This window comes from Bubalus kerabau, chromosome 15 (assembly GCF_029407905.1).
Source record: "Bubalus kerabau isolate K-KA32 ecotype Philippines breed swamp buffalo chromosome 15, PCC_UOA_SB_1v2, whole genome shotgun sequence".
NCBI classification, from domain to species: domain Eukaryota; kingdom Metazoa; phylum Chordata; class Mammalia; order Artiodactyla; family Bovidae; genus Bubalus; species Bubalus kerabau.
The window spans coordinates 77,274,442-77,294,208 of NC_073638.1; the positions used below are offsets into that span (position 1 = coordinate 77,274,442).

Below are 19,767 nucleotides of genomic sequence, written 5' to 3' on the forward strand. Positions count from 1 at the left end.
TCTATTCTGCAATCAGAGGAAGTTCCCACCTCAAATATGACTCTCGTTTAGAGACGAAAGCACTATTCTCTTCATATGTAATGACACCTTCTCAGAAAAGCCGCTTCTTCCGTAACTTTTCATCCAAGAATATTTCACCCTTAAATTCCTCTTCCATCCTCCATAGCTCAGCCTTATATCTTAAAAACAGAAAGGGACTTCTCTGGCGGTCCAGTGGCTAAGACTCCAGACTCCCAGCGCAGGCTCGGGTCTGATCTCTGGCTGGTGAACTAGATCCCATATGCCACAACTAAGACCCCATGCAGCCAAGTAGAAAAACAGAACTTTAAAAAACAGACCCTTGTCAAAAGGAGTTAATTCTTTTTATCAGGCAATCAAGATCTTTTACTACTAAACAGAAGGGCTAAAACCCTGTCAAAAACAAGACAAATCACTGATACACCGGGTTTTATCTTCAACCAGCTCCTGCAGAAGTCGCTGAGCTCCAAAGGTCCGAGTGCCCTGTTCTCTCCCCCAGAGAATCCGGACAGCTTTCTTCTCTGGAACAACCTTCATGGCGCTCAGTAAGCACTCTCACACCAGGCAGTATTTGCACTCCCAGCTCTGTGCCGCGCTGCCTGCCTAACTGCTAGGACCCCTCTGATCACTTGGGCAGCCTCCAAAGCAAAGGATGGGTTACTGATTTCAAAAGGTATTACTTGAGATATGGTTCTTATGTACTAGCTTCAGTTCTATCTCCTGCCTAAAAGCAAGAGCACAGAACTACTTTGAGGTACCTTTCTCATTCTCTTTTTCTCATCTCCACTCAAGTTCCAGAATAGAGGATAGAGGAGGAAGAAGAAAAATTTCATTTCCTTTTTAATCATCCACTGCAAGCCTTAACGGTATAAAACTGTCACAAAATAAACACAAATTCCACTAAAATGTCAACTAGCAGCAAAACAAACACACGTGAAAATTAAAGAAATTTGAAAATACATATATAATTGTTATTCATTGCGGCACTGTTTCTTCAACTCTGCTATGAAAAAATTCAAATAGAAAAGTTGAGAACACAGTAGAATAAATACATACTGCTCATTACTTAAGACTCAAGAATTGTTCATACATGTCACATATGCCTCATTTGTCTCCATGGATGGAGATACGGAAGGGTGCCTTGTGCCCTTCCTGTGAGCCACGGCAGCAGGCACGGGCACAGCCTAGCCCTGCAGACCGCACCGTGCATTTCCTACAAACGAGGACATTTAGCTTCGCAACTACACTATTGCCACCATGATCACTTGTGCCTTTAATACACCAAAAAATACTCCCAGAAGTGTCTTTAATAGTGGTTTAAAAAAAAAAAATCCAGAACCCAATCAAGGCTCAAGAAATGAATCTAGATGATGCCTCTAATTTAGCCTCTTTTATTCTAGAATGGCCTCCAAGTTTTATTCTGGTTGGTTTTGTCTATGGTTTGTTTGTTTACAACACAAGCTTCCTAAAAACACCAGACAAGTGACTTGTTGACTTGCAGCTGTTACATCTCAGTTACGTCTGATTATTTCCCCACAGTGCCATTCAGCTTGCCTCTCTACCCCTAATGCCTCCTGTAAACACTGACTCGATCGAGGTTGAGAGGCTCAGGAAAGGATGCTTCACAGGTGATGCTACCTACGTCCCTCACAAGGCAGCCCATCGTGCTCTCAACTGCTCCACTCGGTGAGACCTGGTAAGCTACACGATCGTCTGGCAAAACACGATCACCTGGTCGAGTCTTAACAGCCAGAGCTCTATAAAGGTATGTTTCCTCCTTTACAGTAAGCAACCTGCAGCTAATGTTTGGCACCATGTGAAATGCTGTTCCTCGTCAACCTTTTGCTTCATAGTTCAGCAGTTACTGATGATTCCTTCGTAAATTATTTCATTTGGGGGCTGGAATATGTTGATTTTCCAATTCCATCATTATTTCTACATTACTGGCATTCTTTTGGAAAGAATTTTCCCTTAATAACTGAAGTAGAGTAAATGCTTAATTTTTTCCTTAATTACTACTTATTATCTGTAATAGTAAAAGCTGGGGACAACCCAAGTGCCCATCTAAAGGGGACGAGATGACTAACCTATAATAAGGAAGATTCTCTGGGTACTGATAACAAAAGATCTTCAAGATACATTGTTCAGAGTGGGGAAAAGCAAGCAGCATTACAATATATATAGCAAGGCTGCCTTTTGAAAAAGAGGAGAAACTAATGGGCATTTATTTGAGACTTGGACAAGGTGACCACAGACAAAGATGGAAGCTGGACTTCTCAGTGTTCCCATTTTATGTTATTTTCATTTTTTAAATTACCTATTCAAAATTTATTCTTAAAATATTTGATGATGTGAAAAAAAAGTTAAATGATAAAGACAAAACATAAAATTTATATATACAGTGTGATCTCAATTTTGTTTTTTAAAAAAATCTTTAAGAATGATACAAAACATTATAAAAAGCATTAACCATGGTTCTCTTTAGGTGGTAGGATTATAGGTGACTTCATCATCAGAAAAGGCACTGTTCACTTTTTAAATTTAAAAAGTAATAACTGCTTACTGTAAAAAGTCAAACAATAATAAACTCTTTACATTTCATGAAAGGTTGCAATCTAAAAAGTACACAATAAGACACATCCAAATACAGAAGGGAAAATACTTATTGCCTGTGCTGAAATGAGATTTCTCTTTGGAACATTAAAATAGAAAGTCGGAAGGAGCCTACAGAAAGAGGTAACTCTGAGTTCCTAGCTGCATATGGCACAAAGTTCGTCAGGAGTGACTAAGGAACACACTCCAGTCTGCATCCTCGGAGCACAGTTCTCATCTGCCAGCAGCTCACAAACGTAAGGACGTACACACGGCCTGAGTCAACACGGGGCAGGCCAGCCTCCCGCAGAAGCTAAGGACGCACTAACTAAAAGGAAATCATCTCCTTGCTGACTGACAACTCATGGTTCAAAACCAAAAGTCTGGAAGTGAAACTGCCACGAAGCTGAATAATTACTAACCAGGAGGGTGGCAGAAATACAGTTCCCATCCATTCACTTTAATCCTCAACTGAGCCTGTAATTTTTCTTACAGCCAATCATTCTTTTACCTAATTTAGAGGTCTTCAGCAGAAATGAGTTCTGAGGGCTCCTAACAGTGCTGTGTTTAGTCGCTCAGTCGTGTCCGACTCGTTGCAACCCCATGGACTGTAGCCCGCCAGGCTCCTCTGTCCATGGGGATTCTCCAGGCAAGAATACTGGAGTGGGTTGCCATGCCCTCCTCCAGGGCATCTTCCCCACCCAGGGATCGAACCCAGGTCTCCCGCACTGCAGGCGGATTCTTTACCATCTGAGCTACCAGGAAAACCCAGTGTTGTCCTATGGTGCAACATTAAAAGTACTTTGAGAGAAATGTATTTAAACCATTTATAATCTTGTAATATGTGGTGAAAACAGCAACAATCCAATTCCACAAAAAAAATCTGACCTTCTGACCTCATGTAACTCAAGAGGAAGAAGAAAATATAGGTCACAGACACCGGTGATTCAGAAAACTGTGATGCAATCTTAAGTTCCTACACGAACCAGAAGGACAAGGGAAGAGCTGCTACAAATACCAGTTATCAAGAAAACTCAAAAACTAAAGCTCGGGATTACCACAGAGCCTGTCTACCACTTCCCAGAGACCTAAACACACCAACGGTTCAAAGAAGAGAAGTCTGAGGGACGGCAAGAAGTCGAAGGGACTAAAACAACTTCACAGTCTCTCTTTTGTCGGAAAAAAAATATTTGCTCTGTTTCTTTAAAAGGATAAGCGGCCTTCTCCTGATACACTCCTAATAGCCGCATAAGAAGAAATTCTACTTTGTTCTCCATAAAGAACAGAAGCTAAATCAAACTGCAGCCGGGTGGGCCCATAGCTGAGGAAGTCCCAGTCAAGTGTGGTTTTCATTCCTCTCTTTAAAAAGGAGAAAGACAAGTTTCCCAATCTGTCCCTTAAGCTAGACTGGGACAAAAGGTGCCAAGAATAGTCTTTGTGACACCGTTACACCGGCCCCCAAGTCAGTTCGCAAGCACCAAAAGCCTTGCCCACGTACAACCAGGACACGATTAGGGTACGTACGCAACACAAATGCCAAGATCCGCCCACCCCCATCTCTAACCACTTCCCCCCTTAACACGACCCATCACTCTACAAAGATGGGGAGGAAACCCTGAAAGGTTGTTAAGGTTATACTTAACAACCACTTATAAAAATCACCTAGAGGGGACTTCTCTAGTGGTCCAGCAGTTACAATTCCATTTCCAATGCTGCGGGCATGAGTTCGATCCCTGGGTGGGGAACTAAGATCCCACATGCCACATGGCACGGCGCCCCCCCAGCCCAAAAAAAAAAAGTCACTAAGATTATGCACAACCCAGTGGAAACTAAAGTTAGACTTATAGGTTCCCCTTGCAATTAAAAAAAAAATTTATTTATGCATGGCTGTGCTGGGTCGCCAGTGCTGTGTGGGCTCCTCTAGTCTCAGCAATCGGGGACTGCTCTCCAGTAGCAACACACAGCCTCCCCACTGCAGTGGCCTCTCCTGCTGCAGAGCACTGGCTCAGTTGTGGCGGCACATGGGCTCAGCAGTTGCGGCTCCCGGGCTCCAGAGTACAGGCTCAACGGTTGTGGCGCGCAGGCTTAGTAGCTCTGCAGCCTGTGGGCTCTTCCCGGACCAGGGATTGAACTCGTGTCTCCTGCACCGGTGGATTCTTTACCACTGGGCGATCAGGGAAGCCCTTCCCCTTGCAATTTGATCACCTTATTATGCTAGCAATTTCACTCCCCCTTCTAGCAATATGACTTTGGACAATTTACTTAAGCTCTTTGAGACTTGGCTGCCTCCTCTGTAAACAGGAATCATGCTACTGGCCTCATCAAGTTGCTGTGAGGCTCTAAGAAAAGCATGGTGGAGCATTAAGAACCCTGCTGTTACTGTCATTATTATTACTGAATCCTCTTTGGGGTTCACCATGGTTTCCCTCACCAAACAGTGTGCCCAGCTATCAATAAAACCTGAGACCTGTGATGCCATGATTCCCAAGGGAAGCAGATTGCTAAAAAACATTTCAGAGCTGTTACCAGACAACAAATTAAAGGAAAAGTATTTATTTGTGTGGCAAAACATAATTAAATGAGATTTGGGCTGCTTATACATAAAAAGTGAATTAAAATAGATTCAGTGACTTTGAGCTGTATCTGTAAAACCTGGCTAATAATTCACACCCCAAATCTTCCCTACCAATAGCATTCCAAGGGTATGAATCAGAAAGTTATTAGGCTTGGAAGGGACTGTGAGAATGCAGGCCAATGACCTCATTTATTTGAGTAACTGCATCTCTCCCCACTTCACTGTGCCCATGTAGGCAAAGTCTGAGAGTCAAATCAGCCATGTAACGCCAATGTATAGCAAAAAACAAAAAAAAATTCAGGATTCAACCCAAGGTTAGCTCTTTAAAAGGAAAAAAAAAATCCTTTATTCAATCTAGGATCACCTGCATAAGTAAAGTTCTTCCAACAACTGGAAAATTAACTACAAACGTCAGACCTTTAATTAGAGGCCTACAAGTATCCAAGTACTCTTTAGAAACTCCATGTGGGTGGAAATACACAGGGTTTTTCTAAAGGGTTTTCTAAAAAACTTCAAAAACTAGCAGTTTTGTTTTCATCAACAGGACTTCCTACAGGGCATTTCGGGACACTTCTTAGGACGCCATATATGATCCAAGTCCAACACGTAAGCACTGTAGCAGGACCATCCCTGCCTCTACACAGCTCCTGCCTGACTCTTGGAGTAGACTGCATGTGGGAGTGGGGCAGCGAATATGGGGCAAAGCATCACAAATCTAGAACTGTAAAACAGGTAACAAATTCTGAAGACATAAAAATTTCAGCTATTACTTGAACTGTGTGCAGACTGCTGAAGGAGATCCTAGGATATACCAAACTGCTAACTGTGGCTTACGTCTACATAGAGAAACTTCAGTGTTTAATCCTTTTATCCATCATTTCTAAATAAGAGACAGTGTAGTAGATTTATATATGGGTCCTGACAGGCCAATTGAACCCAGCTCTGTCACTTTCTCGGTGAAATGTTCGACACTGAGTCATATCAGACTCTCTGCGACCCCATGGACTGTATGTAGCTCGCCAGGCTCCTGTGTCCATGGGATTCTCCAGACGAGAACACTGGAGTGGGCAGCCATTCCCTTCTCCAGGGGAATCTTCCCGACCCAGAGGCTGAACCTGGGTCTCCTGCATTGCAGGCAGGGTCTTCACTGTCTGAGCCACCAGGGAAGCCCATTTTCTCAGTACATGACAGTTTCCTGGAATAGTTATTTAACTTCCTTGTACTCCAGTTTCATCATCTGTAAAAGGCAGCATGTATATGATAGGATTACCACTAGGATTAAAACACTTACCAAATGAAAAGTGCTTGCTATTATATAATTCCAGTGCTTGTACCAAATAATACCTTCTTTCTATAATGAAGAATGGCAATAAGAAAAATATATTTAAGGCCACAAAGTCCTATAAACAATCAGCCAGGGACTTCCCTGGCGGCCCACTGGTTAAGACTCTATGTTCCCAATGCAGGGGACGCTGGTTTGATCCCTGGTTCAATCCCTGGTCAGGGAAGATCCCACGTGCTGTGTGGCGCAGCCAAAAATAAATGAATAAATAAGTATGCAATTCTAAAAAAAATAAAAATCAGCCAAAATAAAGAAAATTATTCTAAGCAAATTGAGACTGTCCACTGCAAAGGTCTCTAACTCATTTTGTATTAAAGATATCTTACTACTGTCCCCATTAAAAAAATAATAAGAAAATCTCAAGATAGTGGTTAAGACAATAACAACACTTTCATCATCTTATTCATTCCCACTGCATTTTACATTTTACCTAAAAAGTAACACACTTATAATCCTCAGATACACAAGGCCCTAAGAGAACAAGTCACACTGTCAGCGGTGGGTTCAGAATCCAAACCCAGGCAGTCTGGCTCCAGTCTACACGCTTCATCACTACAGAACACTCCTTACCGCCTGACACAAAACCTCCCTTGAGGTCTCTCCTACTTCATGTGCTAGTCTCACATACAGTAGGCCCTCCAGCAATGTTTCACTGTCTGACCGTACCAACTGGAAATCAGCCTGCTTTGTATTTTTAATGTTCATTTCCCCAAAGGTCAAGAAATTGAAGAATCACGCTGAGGGGAATTCCCTAGTGGTCTGGTGGTTAGACTAGACCTCACTTTCGCTCCCAAGGGCACAGGTTCAATCCCCAGTGGGGGAACTAAGATCTCACAAGCTACAGGGTATAGCCAAAAAAAGAGAAAAAAAAAATGATGCTGAAGAAAAATGAAAAGAAAAAATTCTCACTCCTTCCTTTATAGCAATTTATTTACATAATTTCTGGGAGAAAAGGGGACTTTAAAACCTTCAACCAGAAATAAATTTGATAAAGTACCAAATAAAACTACATCATGAAATTCAGTTACTATGTATTTACACTACAAACCCACCAACTCCATCCAAGTAAGAAAAATTACCTATCAGGAAATAGAGATCGATGCCACTGTAAATCTACTTTTGTAAGGCAACCAGAACAGAACATAAATCTCAAAAAACATAGTCAACAAAGAATGTGATTGAACAAACTCTGTCATGTCTGTACATTACCCCTTCATCCAACATGAAGTATGACATCAACACACCGGGCAAAAGGAAACGCAAAGCCTGCACGCAGAGCCCCCGTGTGAGCCCTTTCTTATCCACAGAACAGATGCATGTGCTAGTGGCCTCCCTGCACTGCCAGAGCTAGGATTCTCCACACCTTGGTCTGCCTGCCTGTGACAGATCCTCTCCACGGACAGTCTCCATCAGTTTCTTCTACCCTGCTCCTGCTTCCATGCTGCCCTACCCATCAAGAAATAAGAACATATCCCTGAACCTGGGCTGACCGTGTGACTTGCGTTGACCATAGAATGTGGCAGAAGTGATGATATGCCAATTCCAGGCCTGGCAACATCCACTTTCACCCTTGGAAACCAATCATCAGGCTGCAAGGAAATTCAAGACATCGCTCTGGAGAGAGAGGCCATATAGAGAGGTCCCAGATGATAAGACATTACTCAGAGAGAGGCCACACTGAAGACTATCAAGGTCCGAGACCAATGAGTTGAAACTCTGTTGTCCTGTCTAACCCAGCCCAGACCCCAGCTGAAAACAGACGAGTGAGTGACCCCCACAGATGTGACACAGAGCAGAAGAGCCAACCAGACGAGCCCTGCCCAAACTCCTAACCCACAGGGTTGTGAGAAGCAACAAATCATCATCGTCCTGAGCCACAAATTTGGAAGTGGTGTGATACTATGATTTATAATAAGAAATACACATTTGGTCTTTGTCCCCACTTTTGGCACAGATTTCCTAAAACCCTTGAAATTTCCTGAGTGAGAGAAATCTTCTGTCATTCATAAGGAGCTTCTTTTAAACTTATAGGTTGACTTAGGGTGGTACCCCTAGAAAGCCTCAGGATGGGGCTGGTCACCAGAAAAACCAAGTGATTAGAGGGAAAAGAAAGGGGAGAGGGGTTAGATGGGCCGGGAGATTAAGCACTATAAAAACTATTGAACAAGATTTGATGACCTTCCAGATTGGTGAACACATTCACAGGCCAGGAGGGTGATGAACCCCAGTTCTATGAGGACAGAAGCTCCTACGTTTCAGACCCTTCCAGATCTTGCCCTATGCACCTCTCCATCTGGCTGTTCATTTGAATCCTCTATAATAAACTGCTAAGTGTAAGCTTGAGTTCTGTGAATCACTCTATCAAATTAGTCCAATTCAAGCAGGGTGTTACCTCCCACCTATAAGCCATCAATCAGAAGCAGAGGTGACAACCTGGACCTGCAATCAGCATCTGAAGTCCAGGTGGTACAGTTCTGTGGGACTGAGCCCTTAAACTTGTGGGATCAGATGCTATCTCCAGGTAGTGTGTGTCAGAACTAGTTAAATCTGTAGAACACCCAGTCAGTGGCTGCTGAGATTTGGAGAAATGCTTGCCAGTTTTGGAAAAAACACCCACTGAGGTTGTTTTTCCATGGCAACAGATAACTAAAACACTACCTACCTAATATCCAGTGCACCTAATTCCTTGTTAGGGCTCTTTCTTCCTCACTAGACTACAAACTCTGGGACATGTCTATCCCAGTCCAGTACTTAGCCCAGTGCCTGGTATAGAAAAGAATGAGTATGTGTGTATATTTATATCCAGCTATGAGGGAAGCCCAAAGCAAACTCTAAACTGTCATAAAGAGCAACACCTAGGTGAAAAAAAAATGTGGTCAGTTATAGGTGGTGCTGATGGTTCAAGGTCATCAATTGAATTTCTACAAGTCAAATATCTCCAAAACGAGAAAACTTTGTACCATTATCTAATCTCAACCAGTCATTTTACCATGCATGTGTCATGAATCAGGAGAGGGCCAGGCAACAGAGTATGCACAGCTCAAATCTATCCCCACCACTCCTAACTGGGGGGAAAGAGGGTGGGACCCAAACCTAAAAATTGTATACCCCAGGGAGGACAGGAGTCTTTTGTAATTTTTATACTCATGTAACAATGCTTCTTTATACTCATATTTGAAACAGGGCACATTCGTAACAAAATACAGAAGCAGTGGATTTTCTGAGAGCTGCTGCTGCTGCTGCTAAGTTGCTTCAGTTGTGTCCGACTCTGTGCGACCCCATGGACGGCAGCCCACCAGGCTCCCCCGTCCCTGGGATTCTCCAGGCAAGAACACTGGAGTGGGTTGCCATTTCCTTCTCCAATGCATAAAACTGAAAAGTGAAAGCGAAGTCGCTCAGTCGTGTCCAACTCGTAGCAGGGCTGGGAATATGGGCTACTGTATATTCTGAGCTTGAGAGTGCTGGATATAAAAGTGATGTGATTTAATGGGTAAAGCTAAGACTAAGAGGTAAGAAGCTTCAACGACTGATTTCTACCATTGAGGTGTTACATAATCTTGGACAAATCACACTCTACGCATAAAAGCTGAAAGTAGTAACACCCTCTCTCCCTACCTTAAGGAATAATATCTCTGGAATATCTCAGGAGTTACAAAAAGCTCAAGGCAAGATTACAACTTTTCGAAGTAAAAGGCAAGTTAGGAACCAACAATAACCAGAATACACAATAACAGGACTTTGCACAAAGAAGTCTGGCACACGCAGCTCTAAAAGTGCGAAGGAAACTACACTGGCTATGAAGCAGAAACAGAGAGTACCTACCTCTAATTAATCACCTCACATACTAAAAGCAACTAATTTGATGGAATCAAGACCTATACAATCAAAATTAATACAAAGCCAAAGCAGCAGCCAAAGACTAGAAATATTAATAAAATGCTAGTGGAGGACTTCTCTGGTGATCCAGTGGTTAAGAATTCACCTTGCAATGCAGGGGACGTGGGTCCAATCCCTTGTCAGAGAATTAAGATCCCACATGCCAAGGAGCAACTAAGCCCGCCTGCCTCAACTAGAGAGTCCGCCCACCGAAATGAAAGATCATGCATGACGAAACAAAGATTCCGCTTGCTGCAACCAAGACCCAACACAGCCAAATAAACTAAATAATTTTTTTTAATGTTAACAGAAGCTGCACCTGTACTGCAGACATGCACAGCATTTATGTTCAGAATTACATGTATAAAATCATCAGAATTACATGTATAATATCATATAAGAAACGAATTGCCAGTCCAGGTTCGATGCAGGATACAGGAAGCTTGGGGCTGGTGCACTGGGATGACCCAGAGAGATGGTATGGGGAGGGGTGGGAGGGGTGTTCAGGATGGGGAACACATGTACACCTGTGGCTGATGCATGTTGATGTATGGCAAAACCAATACAATATTGTAAAATAAAAAAATAATAATAATTTAAAAATTAAAAAAAAAAACAAAAACAGAATTACAAACACTCTAAAATACAACTGGTCTGCTTTTAGAAAGTTAGGTTAAGAGGTTACAGTGAATCAAATACCTGTACAAAGGTTGTCAGCCCAAATTTACTAAGAGATAAGCAAGCAATGTGACCTCTTTTTCTTATATCCACAGCCCCCAACAAGCTTTTTAAATATATAAACTCAGTGTAAGGCAGACCACTAAGGGTATATCACAAAGAAGCTGACAACTTTCAAAATGCTTTGAAGATAGGAAACTAAATAAATTCGAGTGACTGTTATTTTAATAAAGGGGAGGGAAAAAACACCAGCTTTTCTGCTACAGATTTTGCTGACTAGCGCTTCCAAAAGTAACTCACAAGGATGTAACCTAATGTCTGCAGGAAAGTATGCTCAAAAACAAAATATGATCAAAACTGGTAACAGAAGGCTGTAAGACCCAAATTTGAGACTGACAATCTTCCTTATTCTCACCTCAGAAGAACGAAAAGAAATTTTTAACCTGCAGACTCCTCTGGGGCAAAGAGTGAGCTGAAACCATAAGAACCCCTTCAGGTTCTTGGAAGAATACAGAAGAAATCACTGAACTGAGAAGAAACTGAAGCTCAATTTTTGAGTCGCAAGCTATCAACAGGACCAGGAAGGCTACCGCTGAGTGCACAAAAGTGGCAAGAGACTTCCTACTGGCAAGCAAAAGAGAAAGAAAGACAAAAAAGAGTAGCTTTTGGTGGAAGAAATTTCACAGAGACAAAAACAGCTTAACCGCAGAATCGAGAAGGGACCCCAGCTGCTTCAGGCACGCAGGCCTAACAGCTTTGGCAACAACGTACCTCTCATCTACAAACAGCATTAGGAGGCTGAAGTGGAGCTGCTTTCAAGTCACGAAGGATCACGTCTTTCTGTTTTCTGCACAGTCTTTGGGGACAAGAGAATCCAGCTCTCCTCCCTGGAGTACCACACGGCCCCCAGCCGTTCCTGGACATCCCTGGAGCCATGGCGACAGCACTGTAAAAAAGCTTTAAGGACACTCAATCAGGCGTCCTCACGAGCCCAGACAGACAGGGTTACTCACCAGGCAAATAAGAAAATGTAAACCTGGAAGAGGTTAAGAAATTCATCTAGGTTTGCAAGATGAGTCACAGGCAAAGCAGGATTTGAATTCAGGCTTTCCCTTCAGATAGTATCAGAGCTCGACTCCCAGTCCCTGGCTCAGCAGATACTGTGTTCAGTGTTCTCCAGTGTTAGAGTCAGCCCAGGTCAGGTTCTTGGCTGACTAGAACAGGGAAAGGAAAAATTTCCCTCAAGGCTTCAGGAAAAGGAGAAGTCATATTATTAAACGCAGAGCTCTTATGCTAAAAGGTCCAGATGCCCTTCTACCTCGCCAATCACATTCCTCAGCCAATCAAAATAAGGCACTGGATTTTAAGAAACTAGTCGTTTTAAGCTCTGACTGGAAGTTGGATTGCATTTCCCCAAATTTCCAAACAAAAAACACTTAAGGGGGACAAGAAAGATGCAAAAGCAGTTACAGCCAGCCAGCAAGTGTTTACTGAATATCTAGGTGCTCAGCACTACTCTAGGCACTGAGGATCCTAGAGCCAATGAGAGCATTCCTGCCCTCAAGGAGCTTATAAGAGCTCTTTATTTATGTAATAAAAGAGTGACACTTTCAAGTACTGATAAATGCTAGGAAGAATATATAAAAAGTAATGTTGTTTAGAGGGGACAGATTAAAGGGAGGAAATCAAGAATTCAGAATCATTTCTATTTTTCTATTATTATGAGCCTGAGAAAATATGAATAAGGAGAAACGTTAAAATACTTTCATTCAAATTAATACTACAATATAATCCAACATCGCTTCCTATTTTTAAATAACTACATGGTGCTGCTGCTGCTGCTGCTAAGTCGCTTTAGCCGTGTCAGACTCTGTGCAACCCCATAGACGGCAGCCCACCAGGCTCCCCCGTCCCTGGGATTCTCCAGGCAAGAACACTGGAGTGGGTTGCCATTTCCTTCTCCAATGCATGAAAGTGAAAAGTGAAAGTGAAGTCGCTCAGTCATGTCCGACTCTTAGCGACCCCATGGACTGCAGCCTACCAGGCTCCTCCGTCCATGGGATTTTCCAGGCAAGAGTACTAGAGTGGGGTGCCATTGCCTTCTCCGAAATAGCTACATATGTAAGACTAAATTTGAAATAGCCTTCAAAGGAAGCATTCTTACCTCAAAAGTTACAGCAAATTTAAGGCTTTTACGCACATGGCAGTAAGATCCCAATATTTATCCACCAATATTTATCATCCACTGACCGCTAAAGACGAGCGGTAGAATATAACATATTTAAAACAACACTTCCACGGAACACTCGCTGAATGCAGCATACCTGACAGTACTAGCTAAGCCTCTTTCTGCACATTATCTCGTTTACTTCTCACAGTGACGCCATGAAGATAGTACAGTGTCATTATCCCCACTGACAAACCACAAAACTGAGGCTTAGAAAGGTTAAATGATCTGCCCATGTGGAGGGGAGACTCCAATTCAATCAGATGCCAAAGTAGATGCTCTAACCACTCTACTATACTGCTTCTACAGAACAAGCAGTAAACCTCAGATACAGAAAAAAAAAAACCTTTTTCATGCCTTCACACCTATGTGACAGAGAGTTAATTCAGGAGATAAAGAGAAAAGGAATAAATCTGAATAACTCCAAGTCAGAACACAGGGCTATAACCTAATTCCACATGATCCACAACTTAACCTCCCTATCTGTAACAGAGCTAACCTCACCAGTGCTAACCATTACTTGTCCCCTGGTAGGCTGTGTTAATTATTATTTGTAATAGATACACAGATCATCTGTTGAAAGAGACAAGGAAAGCTACAGTGTTATGGTTATTACTGCCTTGATGCTAGAGCAAACGATCGATGTAAGTAAATTATGTGCACCAAGAATGCAGGGTTTGAGGGACTACCCTGGTGGTCCAGTGGCTGAGGCTCCGCGCTCCCGACGCAGAGCGCCGGGGTTTGATCCGTGGTCAGGGAACTAGAGCCCACAAGCTGCGACTAAAGAGTCTGCACGCCACAACTAAAGACTTCACACCCCACAAGGAAGACTGCAGAGCCCGTGTGCCGCAATTAAGACTTGGTGCAGCCAAGATTAAAAAACAAAGAAATGTAGGGTTAGGGAATCATTTAACTAGTTGTTTTACCTCTAATTTTCTTCCTTTTAAAAAAAATTTATTAAAGCAATACATACCATATGACCCAGCAACTGCACTTGGGCATTTATCCAGAGAATGTACATTCACACAAAAAAATTATACACAAATGTTTATAGAAGCTTTATCTGTAATAGTCAAGAACTGGGGAAAAACTCAGAAGTTATTCAGTGGGCAAGTCACTAAACGAAACTAAGGCATATCCAAACCTGGGAATACTACCCAGCAATTAAAAAGAAAGAAACTATTGATACATGCAACTTGGATGACACTCCAGGGAATTACACTGCACTGATCAAAGAAAAACTGATCCAAAAGGCTACTTTCTGGGAATTCCCTGGCAGTCCAATGGTTAGCACTCAGTACTTTTCACTGCCTGGGCCAGGTTCAATTCCTGCCTAGAAACTAAGATCCCACAAACCACGGAGTGGGCCCCCAACAAAAAAATTTTAATTAAAAAAAAAAAGGTTGCATACTATATAATTCTGTTTACGTGACATTCTTGAAATGACAAAGGAAGACAGATCTTTGGGATTACAGAGCTGGAGGAGGGAGATACTGGCCGCCTTCCCCCAGAGGATATGTTTTCCAGATTCTCTGCACAAAAACTCTACTGCAACTTTATCGACTGCACCGCCACCTCATGGTGACGTGGAGGTGGGAGTGACTATAAAAGGCATCAGCAAAGGCCCTGTGGGATGAAACGTTTGCTGTCTTGACTGTATCAGTGGCAGCACCCCAGCTGTTAACAGTGTACTCTGGTTTTTGAAGATGCTACCATTGCCACTGGGGGAAACTGGGTACACGGCACACGGATCTATCGCACTATCATTTCTTAAGACTGCCTATAAACCTAAAATTATCTGTAAACAAAGGCTAATCAGAAAAAAAGGAAAAAAAAAAAACACGCCTCTTGCAACAAATAAAACAACAGTCTGTGGTCAACAGATTTTGTTTTCTGTATCAAAATGGGATCATATATACTACGTTAACCTAAAGCCTACCTTCTTTACCTGTCACACAGGGACTCCCCTGGCAGGCCAGTGGCTGGGACTCTGTGTTTCCAATGTAGGGGATATGGGTTCAATCCCTGATTGAGGAAATAAGATCCTACATGCCACATGGCCAACTTTTTTTTAAAATCACTGTATCATAGAGAACTGGGGGGAAAAGTCTTTAAGTGCCAAGCAGGATGGCAGGTATAGAATATTTTCTGATTGGGGCAAATGTTTCTAATGCTCGCGTGCTGTCGCTGAGTCAGGTGCCTTCAGTGAGAGCACGATATAGAAGTGGCATTCTAAAGAGATCTGCAGAAATGCAAGGTCTGCAGCAGCTCTTCCAGGATCCTACCCCCTTCTCTGCCTCCTCAAAGTAACCATCCTTATGGGCCCACAGAGGAAGAAATGCTAAATGATTTCTTTTGAGCAAAAACTTGCAAGAGGGGATAATTCTCCCACATACTGAAGCCACAGCAAACAAGCTTCCCTGAAAATATATTCCCCCCTTCAAGCAGAAGTGCAAAATATCTTGTTAATAACAGTGAAGACTACCACTATTAAGTGCTTCATGTTTTGCGTACTCCATCTCCAGAGCCCCTTGCTACCCCTTTGCCATTTTACAGACCAAAAGCTGGCTTGATGTGAAATTACTCGCCCGTGATCAAACAGCCAGTACGTGGTGAAGATGGCATTCAAAGCTACAAGTGTTTTTCCCATTTTATCAGATGCTTTTCCATTGAGCATGTCTGGGGGGACTATATATGTACCAGGACCTATTATAGGTGACAGTGACAGAGAGATAAAAAACCAACAAATACAACACAGAAAAGGTCTCCAACATCAGAGTTTTCTGAAGGCAGCGGCAGTATACCGGCACTGTAACTACCATACTGAAACACGGCAAGTGTTACACAAAGTGCTGTGGGTTTAAAAATCCAACCATCAGCCCCAAAGCAAGAGACACTCTCTCACATTAGCCTCCTTACAATTGTTCTTAGTTTCAGTTCCATTTGGATATTCTACAAGTCACATGTTTCTCTCTGTGATCCTTGGCAAAAGGTGTGCAGTGGCCTTCTATACAAAACACTGCCCCAGACATGCTCAGTATGAACGGAAGCTTGCCAGCTCAAATCAGCGGAAAGCTCCTTAATGCTGTAATGCTTTGAAATTTTGGCAATGAAAAGAAATGAATGTTTTTAGTCAAATCACGGATGTACAGAGTTAAATGTGACTTAGACATCACTTTGAATACAGAGTCTTAAAAAGGTATAAACCCACCTGCCCATTTTTATAAGGCTCACAAGGGCAGCTCTCAGACAAAAAGCCCAGGTCTCTCAACTCATTGTATGGCATTCCTTTCCACTCTTTCTTCTTTATGGCCAATGAAAACAAACTTAGTGATGTTCAAGTTTTTCTCCTTTCATCAACGATAGATGCATTCATGAATCATGTGCAGTTTAAAGAGATCTTTATCACAAACAGGAATGCTAGGCACCCCTGAGATATATACACACAGAGGTAAAGGAGACCCTTTACTCTACCCCACCCAACCTTGAGATGGAAGAAGCTCTGCAGGCATTTGGGAGGGAGATGTTAATACACTAAAAAACTGCCATCACCACATATGTCATCAGTGTCTTAGCAGTAGCTAGTAGTGAGGGGGTAGCTATTGATACTATGAGCCAGGCACTCAAGAGTATTTACATGCTATTCCTTATCCTTACAAACACTCTTGAAAAAGGTGTTATATCATCGTGTATATTGGTGCACACCAGGTTTAAAGAAGAATCCCCAAACCCCACAGCTGCCCAGGGGCCGGGCTAGAATTTAAACTCTAGAGTCCATACTCTTTGCTCACTCCATGCTCCCTAGGGATAGAATATCTGTCCTGTCTGTACATGTGGCTGTGACATCAAGTAGCCTCAAACTTCGACATTATTTCTTGAATGGCAATTATGTAATTTAGCCATCTGTTCAATCTTCTGGTTGTCTTAACTACTTTTCTTTCATGATTCCTTGGTGGTCTTCCATATTTTCTTCCTTTTTTTTAATTAGCAAAATCCTTTGTCCAAATGATATCTTATGTGAAAACACTAAAATATAAAACAGATCAAACCAAATATAACATATAAAACATATAATATAAAAATACCACATATATATGTGTATATATATATATGAAATGCCAACCTGCTCCAGTATTCTTATCTCAGAAATTCCATGGACAGAGGAGCCTGGCAGGCTTCAGTCCGTGGGGTCCCAAAGAGTCAGACGTGACTGAGCACACACATACACACACACACACACCCGTATGAGAACCAATGGACCTCACCACATGATTTTCATAAGAGCCCAGAGATCCCTCAGGAGGCATCACTTTTTCTTATCCTTTACAACAGAGATGTTGCCATCCACCTTATAGGTTTCTTATGACTATTAAGTGAAGGAATAAATATAAACTTCCCAGAATACGTTAAGTATTCAAAAGTTGGCTCCCCTCTCTTTTATCCTGCAGAGGTAATAGTTGTTGCCAATTCAAGAAAGCTCAATTTGATGGTATTTTCAGTAGCAGAGACATAAACAAGTAAATGCTCCCATAGCTCAACTAAAATAAATAACCTAGCAAACCTTTCATTAAAGAGACCAATGGTAATACTCCCTCCCAGCCAAGTTTCCAGTCAATGACCCATGGATCTCAGAGCACAACTTTCCTAGCAGACCTGAGATACCCTACAAGGCACCATAACGCAGACCAAAAGTGTCACGCGACTGAGTTCGTGTTGATCTAAGCACCTTAAATTTGGCACTTCCTGAGCTGAGCATATAAATTGGCAACTTAATACTGCATTTAATGAGTAATTTTATGCTTATGTTCTGCAACAGAATCTAATGTTCATTTTGCCCATCTTCTGGCTCCTATTCTTCCAAGCACCACAAACCAAAAATGGGCCCATCTCATGGGCACCTTCACCCAGGCAACATTAGCCTGGCCCTTCCTAAACTTGCCACTAGGAATCTATCGCCTTATCGATGAACCTATTTGCAGGGCAGGAGTACAGACACAGAGACGTAGAGAAGGGACTTGTGGACATGAGGGGGAGCGGGGGAGGGTGGGATGAATTGAAAGAGTTGCACTGAATTACATACGTTATAGTGTGTAAAAGTTCAGTTCAGTTGCTCAGTCATGTCTGACTCTTTGCGACCCCATGAATTGCAGCAGGCCAGGCCTCCTTGTCCATCACCAACTCCATCACATTGTAAAAGTTACAATGTGTCAAACAGACAGCTAGTGGGAAGTTGCTACACAACACAGAGAGCTCAGCCCCAGCGCTTATCTGAACTAGAGACCGGGAAGAGGGGGAGGGCGGCTCTAGAGGGAGGTGATATATGGGTATACTCATGGCTGCCAAGGCACAGAAACCAACACAACATTGTAAAGCAATTATCCTCCAATTAAAAATACATTTTAAAAAAGAATCTATTATCTTAGTCTGCTACTGAAAATGTGCTCCCTTTTCTGTATGTATAACAGGAGACTAAGTCCATTTTCGCAGGAAAAAGGTTCTCAGTCCCAATCTAAGCCCGACCAACAATTCTCAAATTACCAACTTTATGGAAACTGCAGGTGTTGGCTTTGACCCCTACAGCTTAGAGAAGAAACACAACAATAATACATCATACCGTCATGAAAAGGCTCGTTTATAATAAACCACATCCCTAAGCGTTCAACATGTGAGCCAAGAAGGTTCAGAATGCTAATCTTCTATTTCACCAGGAGACCTTGAGCAATTCACCTACTCTGTAACGATGATTTCTTCATAAGGAAAATGAAAATATACTCATTAAAATGCCAGCAACACTGCCTGACTAACCATCACACTACTATTTCCTGGGGTTAATAGGGACCTCAGCAAGTCATCTTTGTCATTGCCCTCATTTCTTAACTGACATCATCCTAGAAAGATCTTTACGAAGTCTTTGAGAAAGATAGTTTACAACCCTCCTTGGTTAACATTTAAGTATCTCGTAGTCAGGAAGCTCTTTCTAACTTGTAATCTATATCCCTTCTGTTGCAATTAAAACACATCTCTTGTCTTGTCCACTATGGAAAGAGAACATCTGCTTAACACCACCTGAACAACATCCCTTCAAGAGATTATAAAATATAGGAAGCCTATTTCAAACGACTTCATGTAAATGCAACATGGCTTTAAATGGGTCACTGAGACAAAGGACATAATTAGGAGCCTTCAACTACCAGTTCCATCACTGACTTGCTCTGAAGATGATAGGAAGTTAAAACCATGCAGATGCTGTACCTCCATTATGCCATCAGTAAAATGCAAAGAATAAAACCAGTAACGGAGAACTCAGTTCCTGAAAAAGTTAAACATACAGGAAAGAGAGTCTCAATCCCAATCTAAGCCAACAACTCACAAATCACACACTCTCTATAGAAACCGCAGGTGTTGGCTTTGAGCCCTACATTTCAGAAAGAATCATTAACAATTACATTAGCAGAGGGC

At 42.3% G+C, this 19,767-nt stretch overlaps 1 protein-coding gene across 8 annotated transcripts in view; it reads right to left on the reverse strand.

Moving 5' to 3' along the window:
• The window catches only part of AMBRA1 (autophagy and beclin 1 regulator 1), a 173,684-nt gene that overhangs the window by 140,789 nt on the left and 13,128 nt on the right, over positions 1-19,767 (reverse strand). Inside the window, exon 1 of one of the 8 annotated variants that reach the window (XM_055546996.1) lies at positions 1,109-5,426. The exons of the other annotated variants lie outside the window; for them this stretch is intronic. The gene's annotated coding sequence lies outside the window, so the exon portion shown is untranslated. Of the gene's footprint in view, positions 1-1,108; positions 5,427-19,767 lie in introns of those variants that run through there. 8 annotated transcript variants of the gene reach the window in all.